This window comes from Stenella coeruleoalba (assembly GCF_951394435.1).
Source record: "Stenella coeruleoalba genome assembly, chromosome: 11".
NCBI lineage: Eukaryota > Metazoa > Chordata > Mammalia > Artiodactyla > Delphinidae > Stenella > Stenella coeruleoalba.
In genome coordinates, this window is record NC_137157.1 from 32524413 (window position 1) to 32539551 (window position 15139).

Here is a 15139-nt window from a genome sequence, read left to right on the forward strand (position 1 = left end):
TTTCTTTAGGTGTAAGGTTAGGTTGTTTATTTGAGATGTCTCTTGTTACGTAAGGTAGGATTATATTGCTATAAACTTCCCTCTTAACGGTAAAAACCTGAAACCATTTCCACTAAGATCAGGAACAAGACAACGTTGCCCACTCTCACGACTATTATTCAACATACTTTTGGAAGTCTTAGCCACAGCAATCAGAGAAGAAAAAGAAATAAAAGAAATCCAAATCAGAAAAGAAGAAGTAAAACTGTCACTGTTTGCAGATGCCATGATACTATACATAGGGAATCCTACAGATGCTACCAGAAAAATACTGGAGCTAATCAATGTATTTGGTAAAGTTGCAGGATACAAAATCAATGCACAGAAATCTCTTGCATTCCTATACACTAATGATTAAAAATCAGAAAAAGAAATTAAGGAAACACTCCCATTCACCACTGCAAAAAAAGAATAAAATACCTAAGAATAAACTTACCTAAGGATGTAAAAGACCTCTACTCAGAAAACTATAAGATACTGATGATAGAAATCAAATATGACACAAACAGACGGAGAGATATACAATGTTTTGGATTGGAAGAATCAATATTTCTATCAAATCCTAATTAAAAAATTTACTAACTCCACCAGTTGCCCTCTAAAAAATTCTTCTTGAAGTTGAGGCACCATGTGAGTACTAAGGAAAATGATACTGTTTACTTTAGGTTACAAGGAAAATTGCAGGAAGATTACTTTTTAAAGAATGCATTTCTGTGCTAAATGGTTGCAAACACAGAAACTAACAAACTCCCATTTATCAGTTACTTTGTATTTCTTTCTTTTTCTCCTTCCTTGGAATTAATTCTTCCCAGCCCACTTTGTCACTGGCAATCTTTTTGGTGTCTTCCTCTCTTTAACTTTTCAGCTTTCCCAGCTTCTGTCTCAGAGGTCTGCTTAATTCCAAGCAAAGGTCACCTGTTTAAACATATAAATAAAACTTTCATTGAAAATTAAGGAATTAGCTTGCAGACTCTCTGAGGATCCTGTCTGGTTTAATTTTGTATTTCTAAATTATAGGATAGTTTCTAGAAAATAGTAATTGCTCAACAAATGTATGCTTAATTAAAAAGAAAAAATGATTTTCCAGAGCTTCATTGCTGTTACATTAAATTAATTAATTAACATTAATTAATAAACGTTAATTATAATTGTGCTAAGAGAGTTTCAGTGCTTTAAGATGATAACAGACTACCCTGACGGAGCATGCTTCCTCCTTGCCAGATATTGTATATATTTATGAATGAATTAATTGCTCACTCATGAGCTTAGTTCCTTTCATTAGGCTATTTTATATCTGAGGAGATTAAGGAATAGACTAAGTAAGTAAACTGTCCAATGTCCCAGTGCCATTCCTGGGGCTGTAATATGAACACAATCTGACTACAAAGCACACTTTCTTCACCACTCTGCTATAAAGTAAAACTGAACATCCATCTTAGCCAAGATTAGTATTTCCCAAATATTTGGATTTCATGATAGGGTTGACAAATTTAATTTTGTCAGGAATGGTATGAACAAAATTACTATTGCCCAAACTTTGTACAATGAAATATATAAAATATATTTTAGCACAAAAACATAGAAATTATAAAAATCATAATAAAGGACAGTTCTTTAATATTGACATTAAAAAAATTATGAACCAGTCAGTGTGCTCTCCTCATTTCACTGCCTCTTGATTACAATGCCATCGTAGAGGGCAATGGCAAATACACTGACATTGGGGAAACTCTTCAGTATATTATGCACTTTTGCCATGAACCTTTCTATTTCCATTTGTCTCTTTCTACCCAGGATAGATTTTTACATGCCTGGGAAGTCCATACACAGCAAAAGGGCATCATTTGCTCTTTGTGGAAATGAGAACATGACCATTTCACCAACTGACCTGCATTTTGGGGTATCTGGGCATGAAGCCAGCTGCCTTAGAGAATGAGATTAGGATGAAATCCTCTTGAGATCATATGCAAGAAGGTATTTTTCAGTGCCCTCAGGGATCAAAGGTGAGGATAAAGCTGATTCTTTGTAACTGGATAACACAAATTGACAGCATGAATAAATAGCAGTGTTTGAGGCTAAGTTAAAACATCAGTAGCTCTTCAAAGGTACATGTTCAATTTTAGCTTGCTCTTTGCCTGCACATTCAGTACTGATTCAGTTTCAGTACTTAATTATTTCTGATGGCAGATCAAAGCATACATCTTCCTTGTATTTCCTCACATGCTAAAAATGTTTACAAGGTGGAACATAGAAGATGGCACCCATGAGTAGTATACAGATCTTTGTCGACTTAAGATGGTGTTATGTCCCAATAAACCCGTCATAGGTTGAAAATATTGTATGTTGAAAATGCATTTAATATGATATACCTAGTCTACCAAACATCGTAGCTTAGCCTAGCCTATGTTAAATGTTCAGAACACTTACATTAGCCTACAGTTGGGCAAACTCATCTAACACAAAGCATATTTTATAATAAAGCAGTTTATTGAATAAAGTAGTTTATTGAGAGTGAAAAACAGAATGGTTGTAAGGGTACAGAATGCTTGTAAGTGTATCAGTTATTTCCCCTCGTGATTGCATGGCTGACTGGGAATTGCAGATGCTGCCACTGCCCAGCATCACGAGAGTGTCCTACTGAATATCACTAGCCTGGAAAACGATGAAAATTCAAAGTCTGAGGCATGGTTTTTACTGAATGCTTATTGCTTTTGCACCATTGTAAAGTCAAAAAATCAAAAGTCAGGGACCATCTGTATTTGTATTCTCCCCAAGTAAAACAGACAGGTTCACAATATTTCCTATTTCATTAGAAATAGGTTTAATTATGTCTATATAGTTCATCAGTTATATTTTATTACATTCAAGTCATTTTATATTGGTAATATACAGATTACATACACTGATTCATGAATTCCCTTTTATGATCATCAGTAAAATTGCCAGCATACCTAAATATTTACCCCTCTTTCTCACCTTCTGTGAAGTGAGGGCTAAAGTATTGCCCCTCCAGTCAAAGATGGATTCCTCCTTCTAGGCTCCTCTGGATGCCATCCCAGCTTGCTTTCTTAAGAATTTCTCTTCTGCTTGTCCCTCTTCCACCTCCATTGTCATCTATTTCACCCTCTTCCTGGATTATTCACTTAAGCCTAGGATCTCCTCTCTCAAAGCAAAACAAACAAAAACTAAACAAGGCCTCCCTTATTCCCACTGCTCCACTTTCTGTTCACTTTCATACCAAAATTTCTTTAAAAGTTTTAAACAGAGGTTTACATGAAAAATCAAGGTTATGATGATGTCAATGAGATAAAGGAAATATGGAGCACGGGCAACGAGTTTATTTTTAGTTGAATGTACTTTTAGGTAAGAATAGCTTATGAGCATATGTACCACATTCTCTCTCTCTTCTTTTTTTAAATGAATTAGCTTTTGCTGCATATTATATTGTCAAAAAGCTAGGCTTAAAAGAGCATATAATTGTTATCTCACAGTTTGTACTGAATGGGAATGTGGGCCTGCAGCTTCAGAGACTCTCACAGACTGTAATCAAGGAATCCTCTGTCTTTAGTCATCTCGAAACCTGCCTGGGAAAGGATCCACTTCCAAGCTCGTGTGGTTCTTGGTAGTATTCATTTCTTCTTGGGTTGTTGGACTGAAAGCCTCAGTTCTCTGACACGTAGCCCTCTCCACGTGGAAGTTCTCTCCGTCGAAACCTATAAGCTAAGGAACTAGCACAGAGCATCTGCTAATAGGATGGAAATCACAATCTTTAGTAACTTAATCACAGAAGTGACATCTCTTTACCTTTGCAATGTGTTACCAGTTAGAAGCAAGCCAGTAAACCCGTATTAAGGTGAAAGATTACACAGAAGTATGAATATCAGGAGGTAAGGATCACTGGGGGCTATTTTAGAAGTCTACATTCATTTCCAAACTCCTGACCAGATAAATATTGAAATTTATTCTCCAGGAAGAAAAGTGTATAATGTAATAGCATTAATAATAATAATCTAAATGTGATATTGAAAAGTATATAAACACAAATGAAATTATTATTAAGTGCAGAAAAACCACTTATAAATGACCAAGTGCAATGTGATTCAAATTTTATTGAAACAAGCAACTGGAAAACATCAGAACTATTTAATGAGTAAGTTGATGGCACAATTTCAGTTTACAAGGAAAAACATGTGTATAGTCTCCCACACCTTTTTTTTTTTTTTTCCCCAGTGTGCACAGTAGAAGAGACAAGGGTCAAGATATCATGAGCCAAAAATGTAATAGTATTGTGTCACGGAAAGTTCTAAGTATTTTATGCATGTTATTTTATATGTAATTTAAGTATTTTATGTATGTGATCTTATGAGGAAGCAACTGTTATTATAAACCACATTTTAAAGATGAGGAAACTAAGAGCCAAAGTATCATGGCTAGTAAGTGATGGGGTTAGAATTTGAGCTTAGACTTTCTGACTCCAGAGTCCATGCTCTTAAATTCCAGACAAAACTGCCTGTCCAATTGTTACCTGCAATGAGTTGTAGTAGGTCTTTCTGGGATAATTAGGAGGCCAAGAACTATGGCTAGTTCAAAAGTAGTAGACTACCACTGATAAAGGGTTATATTTTTTAACTTCTTGTCCTGAACTAAGACACTTTTGAGAGTGAGAGGAATTTATTCTTAATAACCAATCAGGAGCAACAAGCATAAGCAAGTCAGTGTTCCAGGCAAATTGGGAAATTTGGTTACCTTATTTTTCTGGAGTGTACCAGGGTTGGCTTGTTGAGAAGGCTTTCCGAGGGAATTTTCAGAGAGGAGATAACTTCCTGTCTATCTTTGATTCTTTATGAGTGTAAACTTTATTTATGGGCCAAATACCATTGCTTCATTCTCATTGGACATAAACCTCTTCTCACACACCTACCAAAAACCTCCTTATTTTACTAGAGTAAGAACAGTTGAGGAACTAATGGTTCCAAGATGAAGTTACCAATATCTAAGGGCGTGAACAAGGCTAAGGCTATAATAAAACATGTCACTTGGTTAACTATTATATGCCATCCCTAGTTCTGCCAGTTAGCATAACCTATTATATAAGGCAAATTCTGATTATAATTATATCAGAGGTATTTAACTGTGGGTGATTTTGCCTTCGGGGAAATTTTGGCAATGGCAAGAAATATTTTTGGTTGTCATGAATGGAGAGGTTGCTGGCATTTAGTGGATAGAGGCCAGGGATACTGCTAAACATCCTGCAGTGTACAGGATACCCCTCTCCTTACCACTGTCCAACCTGTCCCTCTCCCGACCCACTGCCTTAACAACAAATAATTATGTAGAACAGTTGTCATTGGTGCTGAGCTTGGGAAACCACACTTCATATAAAGGAAAAAATGGAGAATTCTTAGGTCTTTTATTTTTCTCCTCTTACTTTGAAAAGAACTAGCTACTTATATGTTTCAATAAAACAAGTCTAAATAAATGATGAGGACAGTCACTAGGACTGTGGGTTACTGAATCAATTTTAATATGGAGTAAAAGAAGCCTTCACTTCAGCTCTCTGAACTCAGACCAGTTTTTCAGTAGGAATCTCACAAGTATATCTTCAACAAATTCCAAAATATATGTCTTGGTCTCTTGACCCTCTATATCAGAAATAAGACATTAAACCATGTTACCCTTCAAACAACTTCACATTATTATTAGTTATCAAAAATTGCTGTATGATTCTGAAAGGGCTACATTAATGAGAAGGAGAGGAAGACAAGTCCTGCTTAGGCCTACTCAATGATAGGGAAAAAGAGATTAAAAAGTGTTGACTAAGAAAATTTTTTAAAGTAGCATGCTCTGGCTTAAGTTAGTAAATTGAATGCATTTGAAGCAACTATAAAATATTGTCAAAACATATATTGACAATACATGGGGATACGTCAAACATTACATTACATGACTATAAAATATTGTCAAAACATGTATTGACAATACATGGGGATACGTCAAACATTCGGTCATTATAGTGACCTATTCCTCTCAGCGTCCATGTATTTTTTAAATTCCAACTACTGGATTACTGAGAAAGTATGAATTTCTTCGTGCTATTTTTTAAGTTACCTTCATAGAAAAGCCGTTAGAAAAATAGTGTGGACATGTGACATCATTGCTTTACATGTATTTTGCCTATACTCACAAACTAGTTTGGAGAGAAAAAGCTTGAATTAGATAAACAATTTTATTTTTTAATAATTAAAACTTTGGAAATAAAACTAGATTCTATTTTGATTTTGTTTTATTGTTTTTAAAGCAGTAAATGCTAGGGGCTTCCCTGGTGGCGCAGTGGTTGAGAGTCTGCCTGCCGATGCAGGGGACACGGGTTCATGCCCCGGTCCGGAAAGATCCCACATGCTGCGGAGCGGCTGGGCCTGTGAGCCATGGCCGCTGAGCCTGCGCGTCCAGAGCCTGTGCTTCGCAACGGGAGAGGCCACAACAGTGAGCGGCCCGCGTACCGCAAAAAAAAGAAAAAAAAAAAAAAGAAGAAAAAAAAACTACAACAACGAAAAAAAACCAAAATAAAAAAACAGTAAATGCTGAAATACACAAATAAGCAAGTAAAGATTACATGACATATCACCATACACAGGACATCACTATCAAAATTTTCATTCTTCCAGGTTCATGTGTATGCTCATATATAATTGGAGTCTTTCTGTGCTACCGTTTTATAATTTTTTTTCTGTTATTTTGAAGATAATTTGAAGTTCAGTACAAAAAATCATTTAATAACAAGTTTGGTCAAAAGGCTAATTACTGCTTTTTAAAGTATATCTGAGTATAATTAGCTATCTGATGCTGTTTATTTTTTCATTTTTTAGCCTTACTATTTTAATTTTTGTAAGAATCATTTTCCGTTTATGAGAACGTCATCTAGAAAATGCCTCTAAGATACTTCAAATGTAGTCTGGAATCCAGTTTCCATCATAAGTACATTTTCTAAGTAATACAAAACATTTTGACTAGCCCTAACTCAATTTTCCTACATCCTTTCCTATAAAATGCACATGCATGTACACACAAAAGCATATGATTACATTAATTGATCACAAGATTGAATTAATATTTAAGAATTATTTATAAGATAAGGAAACTTGCTTTATACGGACTTAAGGCCATATATATCACAAATCTGCATATATAAGCCAAATGTTGTCTAGACCACAACATGGTCTAGACCACAGTGGGTCTGAGACTTTATGCTACTTGCAAGTCAATAAGCTAGTTTACTGACATTTTATGGATATTGTCAGAAAGCATGAGATTCTGGTCTTAGAGACAAAAGATAGTTTACTTCCAATTGCAGAAGTAGTAACCAATGTGTGATCATTTTCTTGTGGTGGTTCCTCGAGCCTAAATTCCCACAGGATGATGCAAACAGGCAAGGTGTTACCTGCACATGCAGTAAGTTTTACAGGGAAGAAACCATAATCTCAGAAAACTCCAATCTTTTATAATGGGCTGCAAACAAACCTGTCCCTTTGTTTGGTAGGGAGATATTATCTTTATTATACTGGAAAAGAAACAAACCTCTCTTTGCTCCAGGTGGAGACACTATATTTTCTAAGTCTGTTTGCTGTACAAATATCCTTGAAAGGATAATCTGGAAAAAGTGACTGTCAGTGCTTCTGCTTGCAAGACTACAGACATGTTAGAGATCTATGAAGTGTCTTCCAACAAGTGGTAACCCAATGTTAAACAGAGTCATTGATCTGAACAACCTCAGGTGGATTATCTAGTTTTATAATCTACATAATTTAACTAGGACTAATGTGATCTGAAACACATAAACAAAGCGTTCCCTTAAAAAGACACATTATAAATTTTTGAAATGGGTAATTGTTCAAATATTAACACAACTATGAAGTCACTCCCCAACCCGGTTCCTTTCCCCTCTATTTTCCTGCCATCTAATGTTAACCACTTTTTCAGTTTCTTAGATATCCTTTCAGCTTTTCTTTATGCAAATATAAGCAAATGTGGACAAATTCTTGTTTTCCAAGTTTCTTAAGCAGTTCCGGTAATATTTTTACTTGGTACATATTGAATCCTTTCCTCCATGTTTCTATATATAGAGAGAGAGCTTCTTAATATTTCATTATGTTGATATACTTTAGTTCCAATTACAAAAGACTTTATCATTGAATAGATGAGGTATTTTGTCTTTCAGTACTTCAGTAATGCAAAGATTTATGGTATACACATTGCTTTACATCTGTAGAGGAATAACTTCAGGATAAACTTCAGAAATAGCATTATTGAATAAAAGGGAAAATGTAGTTGAAAATTTTTGTAGATATTGCCAAATTACCTTCCATAAGGGCTGTATCATTTTGTACTCTCTCCAACAGTGTATAAGATTTCTTGTTTTCAGAGAGCTTTATTTAATGATGCTCAAACTGGGTATTCATCTGGAAATGATAAAATTGGCCCATAATACATACCATCTACTAGTATAAACTTCAAGTGAATCAATGATTCAAATGCAAAAAAATAATAATAAAGCCAGAAATACTAGAAGAAAACATAGGTGAATGGCTTGTATATCTGAATAAAAGTGTTTCAAACACAGACACACACATACACATGCACAGAGACACCTTCTATATAACAGTTATACTAATAAAATAATAATGACAATAAGGGGGGGAAAAAGAGGAAACCACTGAAAAGAAGAGCAATGAGGAAACAATAGCCCTATAAGATTTATTAAACCAGTAATGAAAAAACATGTGTTACTGGTTTTTGAGTAGACAAGGAGACAAAAAAAAAGAAAAAGCTCAAATGCATATGGAAATTTAAGGAGCCTTTTTAATCACAGCAATTAAAGATAAACTGTTGTACCTTGTTGGACCTTTAACTTTTTCTCATTTCTCTTAAGGTTTTATTTTTTGATTCTTTCTTTTTTGAGTTCTGTCAGTTCTTTCACTTTTATGGGTTGTCTGGCCATGTCTTGCTTGAGTTCTTGTATTCCTGTTTTGAACTTTTCATTCATTCTCCGCTTGGTTCATCATTACTATAATTGTTTTTAATTCATGGTAGAATGTTTACAGTGTTTATCTGTTCCATGGCAACATTTACTTGAGGAATTATTTTGTAGAAAAGTTATGTAGCTCTCTGTCATTTATCTAATCCTTATTTGAGTATTTTCCTTCTTCATTTTTGATTACCTATATTTAGGCAATTGGCAATTTATGGACTAGTTCTTTGCAAGAGTTTTCTTCCTGGGAAGGGAGGGGCATAAGGTAAAGGGAGAAATAGATCCCTGGTACATTATTTTAGCCCCTAGATCCAAATGTCCTGAGGTTAGAATCAATCTAGATTCCTAGAAGTCATTAGAGTGATGGGGTAGATCTCTAGCCTTTGCAAAGGATTTCTTCACTTGATAAGATGATTTTCTGTTTCCTTCAAATGTAGTCTTCTGTCCAGCCATGACTTTGCTGCCTCTTCAAATTTAAGCAGGTGCTAGAGGCTTTTCGCTTCCTGCCGTGCACTCCCAGTCTCTTCATCAGCTGATGCCTCTCATGAATGCATCCAATATGATTTTCCTACTTTTGGAAGATGTTTTTTGCTGGTGCTTTCAGAGCTTTTCACTCTGTATTTTCCCCACCTTTCCTCTATTTCTTTACTACTACTCCTGCTTCTTTGGAGAAATCTGTCCTGCTCATAGCATTTCTTACTAATGATGGGGAGCTCACCTTTTGGGAATGATTCTTAACTGGAGGTGTCTGAGATTACCATTGCTGGTTTTCTGTGGCTCAGCTCTCTGTGTAACTTCTTACAGAAATTCTTACATTGCTCTATTGGTCTCAACTAATTTTGGTTATGCTTAAAAGCGTATTGCAATTTTCAGGTTTTATGTCACATAGTTTGTATGAAAATTCACTTATGGATTTCCCCCTGCTTTTACTTTGTTTCTGGAGGAGAAATGGTAAGATTCAGAATTAAGTTGCTACAATGTTAATACTAGTAATCTTTTTGAGTGTTTTGTTTTTAATGAGGGGCTCAAAGCCCATTTTACAATTAAAAACACAACATTTATTCAACTATAAATGATAGACTCGTTCCATACAAATATTGCTAATAGGAATATAATTTGATTAAACAGGGAATTACAGCTTCATAAAGTTGTTCTTTAAACATGATCTAGTTAGTGTAAAAAGTTATCTTCTTTATATTCTTGCCTAATCTTTATTGCAGCAGTTCAGAAAGTACAGGTACAGCTTTAGGAGGATTGATAACTCTCTGGGGGATCTCAAGAGTTATATTTGAGAAGCTATTAAGTGAGACTTCGAGTAACATGATATCATTTTGAGAAAATTATATCAAGAAATGACTCTCTGGCTTCTTCTTACTCATTGCAAATTTCCCTGTAGCCAACCTAAGCATTATATTTCAATTTATTATTCACTCTGCTGCTCTAGTAGGGAAAAAAAAAAACTTCTATTTTTTGACTTTCCATCCATCGATACTGGCTTCATTTTGCATCATGGTTGGTGAGGTGAGGTCACTCCTTCAGTTAACTTTGTATTATTAATCCATTAATTTCTTACTTTGTCTTGCTTTGAAATGCAAAAAAAAATATTAAAAACAGTGGATTGATTGGCAGTCTATCACAAAAGCAAACAATGTTGTTTATGTTTATTTTAACATCATTTATCATTTTATTTTGGCTGCAAGATCTGCCCTTTTCCTATAATGCCGAATCCCTTAATCTTTTACCAACCATTTTCAAGAATTGCATCTCTTAGGCAATATGACCATTCTATTTAATAGACACAATAGAACATGCACTTTAATATTGTTTTTCATAATATCTATTATGGGAAATTATAAAATTATTCCACTGGATGTTGTCATTTACCTAATCATTGTAAGGAAATATTTTCTTTTCTTTTAGAGATAGTTTTAATCAACAATGGAAATCCATTCATCATTTTAAAGTAACTCAACATTTTTTTTGGTTCAGTATCTATTTCTTTTTCCAAAATTGGTTTGGTGAGCTAGGTCGATAGATCTCAGCTGGGCTCGTTCATGCATATGCAGTTAACTGGAGGGTGGTCTGGGTTATGGTTGTGGCAGTCTTACCTGGGACAGATCAGTGTCTTGCCTGAGACAGATCACTACATGTAGTCTCTCATTCTCCATCAGTCTCGCTGGTGCTTATTCCCATGGTAGTTGGCAGCAGTAAAGAAAGAGAGCAGAAGCATTCTATTGGCCAAAGCAAGTCACAAAGCCATGCCAGATTCAAAGGGTAGAAAACTAGACTCCACCTTTGATAGTAAAAGCTGTAAAGTCACATTGTACTGCAAAGTGTGTGCAAACAGGGAAATGCGAATAATGGAGGTCATTTGTGTAATCAGTGTACCAACCCTTTCAATATGGAACTACCTCATCCCCACCTCTAGTATTTCTGTTATTTGTAGTGATCTTCCTTTTGCCTCTTGACTATGCACATGTTTCAAGATCTGGGGCAATCAGTGTATCCAAAGCCTCTGATACAATAATTAATCAGGGCTGGGCACATGACCAAAAGAGTCTCTGCTTTTTAGAACAGACGCTGATGATATACTTGCAGGATAAAGGGAGGTTGACAAAATGAGGTACAAGAGGTAAAGGGAGAAATAGATCCCTGGTACATTATTTTAGCCCCTAGATCCAAATGTCCTGAGGTTAGAATCAATCTAGATTCCTAGAAGTCATATTTTTACATTCCTAAATAAATTCTTTTTCTTAACAAAGCCAATTTGAATTAGGTTAGCTCCTGCTTTTAAATGAAGCAGCTCTGATTAATATATCACATATACACTTAAGTGATACATCTGCAAATATATGGACTGGTATAAATTCACTTGAATGTTTCTTGCCTGTTGTTGGTATCATACATTAATAATTTTTGTGTAACTGACTCAGTGCCAGAAATGATGATTATGAATTAATAACTTGAGGATTATCTACCTGTGCATTTCACTATCATGTAATACTTATGTTCCATAATAAAACCCTTTTTTAATCATTCATTAAATTGATCACTTATTAGAAAAAGAACATTTATTAAGTGAAAGATACTGAGCTAAGCTATGACTGAAAGAGACAAAGTCATTATCCTCGTGGAACTTATACTTTTAATACTATTTAAAATCCTGAGTTACTTAGGTTTTCAGAAAAAAATGACTGTTGCAAATCTTAACAGTATCAATGTTAAAATGGTGAATGTTGAATGATGCATTATTTGAAAGTTAAGTTTCAAAAAACCTGTTCAGCTGTTTTTGAGACATGACGAGCAGAGTGAGAAAATCTATTTTATTCATTTTTCAAAAGTTGCCCTTTTCTAATGTCAAGCTACTACAGAATGAATGAACTTTGGATGTGTCATTCTTGGAATGTTATGTAATTTGTTCTGAGTATGAATTAGTCAGGCTGAGGCTTTGAGTGCATTAGAAACAAGGAAGATGAGCTGAACACTTCCCTAAAGGGCAAAAATACTCTTATGTCTGTTTAGCTCAGTGTGTGCCATTTCTTTTTCAGTGGAGATTTCCCAGTTTTACTGTACTGTTGTCTAATCTGCCAATGTATCCTTAAAAGTATTATGGTCAGGACAAAATGGACAGAAGAATTGGAATTGGAATAAAGTAATGACATACTTTATTGGATTGACTTACTACCCAGAAATGAATAAATCCACAAAAAATAAATCCACAAAAAATGAGAGACATAAGGACACTCTTTTTTTCTATAATTCTTGTGGTTTAACTTGGTTCCCAGTTTAAAATTAAATAATTCATTTATGCAACCAGCATTTTATCTGAAAATCAGAAAGCCTTTAGTGTGCTTTGTTTTTACTATATTCACAAATTTTCTAGTTGAAGTGGTTGATATCTTTAATGTTGTAAAAGCACACAGACATATCCTAAAAAGACACTTGACAGTGAAAGGTCTAGGACATATGTTGTAATACTCACATACGAAAGCCACAGTATGATCCTAGGATGCTGGGAAGTAGAGAGAATTATTGGGGGGGCTGGGGGGAGGGCAAAGAGTACAGTGACACAAAATGGGGAAGTAGTAGAAGCAGGTGAGTAGAAGGACCTGGCTGGAAAGATGTCAATACATGTTTTGCTTCTCCTCCTTCTGCCTTCCCTAGTCCCTGACAGCTTCCATCTTAATCCTGAAATAATACCCTTGTTTATGGGACAATCTTAATGAAAACAGTTCATAGCTAGAGTATATCTTGTTTTTTTTTCTTTTTTCCTAATCTGATTCTGGGAATTATCCCTCCCCCATTTCACGTGATTCCTGTGACATTGTCAGAGAGGAAGGCCTGCACTTCCCACCCTGTGTTCTGGCTGTGTCATCACTCAGGGCACAGAGGCTGGTTCATAGGTGAGTGCACTTCTGAAGCAGAGCCAGTCAGGACCCTTACAATATTGACACTGTGAGAGAGATTGGTTCCACTTTATTTATTTTTTAGATAACTTCAATAGAATGTTTCTAATGTGCCAAACACTATTCCAAGTTATTTATGCAGAAGAAATTAATTCTCACAATAACTTTATGAGCTTTAATACTGTTATTATACTCATTTTATAGAAAAACAGAAGCTCAGAGGTGTTAAGTTGCTTACCCAAGTTCACATTAGCTAGTAAGTTGCAAGACTAGACTTCTAAACAATACTGGCTCAAGCTGCTTTCTCTTAACCAACTTATGATATTATTTCTCTTCTGAAATTGTAAATTATAAACACTACATAACCCTGAGCACAGTAGGGGTCTTGCCTGAAAACACGATCAACAGAATAAAAGCATAGCCAATAATATAATAATAACAACAACAACAACAGAGAGGGAGAGACAGGCTGACAACATTATTTGAACACATTTCTATTCAATCTTATAATGAATCACAACACTTCCTCCTTCCATTCTATTCTCTTTGGTAGGCTATTTCTTCTCCAGCATATACAGACAGAACAAATATTATCATGTGATACCCAAAATCCTTTGCTGTCACATTCTGATATCCTGGTGATAGATCAAAATGACTGTTTTAAGAATTGAAAAATAGGGTAAATGGCCATCATTCCTAGGAATAGCCTTGAGTGTTTATTCATTTACCTTTCCTTCCTTCATTCTTCCATTCTAAGACCCTTATGTTGATATGGACTTTAATAATTCATATCTGAGACTGAATTCAGGTAAATGTGTGGGAGGTGTCACCATCTAATTACATATCAGAAAAAAACTACATGCCGAAGGAAAATCATTTAGTCATGCTTTTATGCTCCATGGCATGAAAGCATTACTTAGGCCTCTTCATAACACAAAGAGAACTCTGTCCATTTCTATTTAGCACACTAAAAGAGGTAGTTTGCAAACAATAGCAGAGAACTTAAGCAGAAGATTCCCACAAGATTGTCCTTGTACACATATTCTGCACCGCATTCTCTACTTTACTACAGGCTCTCATCATGCCTTCATTCTCGACCAGCTATTCAAGTCTTTTGGGTAGTTTTGGGTAGTGATTATAGAAAGATATTTCAGAGTTTTCAGTAAAGTGCTCCTTTACCAAAAGGAAGAAAAAATATGTCACTGTTATTGCACCCTATTTCTTGTAGCATATGATACATATGTCTCTAACTGGGACTAACTGGGACTAACTAGTACCTAACTGGGACTAGAAAATGAAACAGTAAAGAAAACAATAAGCCAGAGTTGTTTTTGCCCCCAGCACCCACTAACATACAGAACGCTTCTCATTTAGCTGGCAAAATGTTTTAAACACAAAGCCAGTACCCAAATGTGATATTTCCTTTGTCTGGGAAGAGAGTCTAGTGTTTATTCTTCAGCAGTCCCTGAAGCTCTGAGCAAGCCATGACTTTCTTTACATGCAACTCAGTTGACTCTTCAGGACCTGTAGCTGAATGTCTAACATCAAATAACTTTAGCCTTTAGATTTTATTTTCAAAATCTTTTCTATTTTGCTCTTTTAAAGCTGCTTTCCACATAGATCCAGATGAAACATAGATCCTGATAAAACATGGCTCCAGATAAAAAAT

At 35.2% G+C, this 15139-nt stretch overlaps 1 protein-coding gene across 1 annotated transcript in view; it reads left to right on the top strand.

The window, feature by feature from the left end:
• Positions 1–1197: 1197 nt before the first annotated feature.
• MGAT4C (MGAT4 family member C) overlaps positions 1198–15139 on the top strand; it is a 1054150-nt gene continuing 1040208 nt past the window's right edge. The window contains exon 1 of the mRNA XM_079936312.1: positions 1198–2042. The gene's annotated coding sequence lies outside the window, so the exon portion shown is untranslated. The remainder of the gene's footprint in view (positions 2043–15139) is intronic.